The sequence below is a fragment of the Odontomachus brunneus genome, unplaced genomic scaffold (assembly GCF_010583005.1).
Source record: "Odontomachus brunneus isolate Ranch 3 - 2012 unplaced genomic scaffold, Obru_v1 Obru_scaffold_197, whole genome shotgun sequence".
In the NCBI taxonomy this organism is placed as follows: Eukaryota; Metazoa; Arthropoda; class Insecta; order Hymenoptera; family Formicidae; genus Odontomachus; species Odontomachus brunneus.
The window spans coordinates 351,694-352,110 of NW_022639647.1; the positions used below are offsets into that span (position 1 = coordinate 351,694).

A 417-nucleotide genomic window follows, 5' to 3' on the forward strand; every position below is an offset into this window, starting at 1 on the left:
ACTCGACGATTTCCATTATTTTATCGACATTTTCGACAATTGGCCTTCCAGAGCGTGGCGCGTCTTTGACATCAAAATTACCGGAGCAGAATCGACGAAACCAAAATTGCGCGTGATTGGCTGTTACAGTATCAGGACCATAAACACTATTCACATTTTCAGCCGCCTGGCTTGCGTTTTCGCCTTTATCGAAGAAAAACTGTAAAATATGGCGTATTTTCTCTTTGCTGGTGTCCATCTTTGACGCGCGCTCAAACAATACTGAGTCAAACAATCACAAAACTATCTGAGAAGTTTTTTTAGTACGAAATCTTATCTTTCTAACGCTATCTAGCGTAAACCGAGCGCACTTATACAAAGCGAGATACACATTATTAAAGCCATCTATTGGAAAAATAATGGATTTCTTTTTACTAC

General features: G+C 39.3%; 1 protein-coding gene across 1 annotated transcript in view; it reads right to left on the reverse strand.

Moving 5' to 3' along the window:
• The window catches only part of LOC116851959 (serine protease snake-like), a 192,607-nt gene that overhangs the window by 26,079 nt on the left and 166,111 nt on the right, over window positions 1–417 (reverse strand). The gene's annotated exons all lie outside the window — the stretch shown is intronic.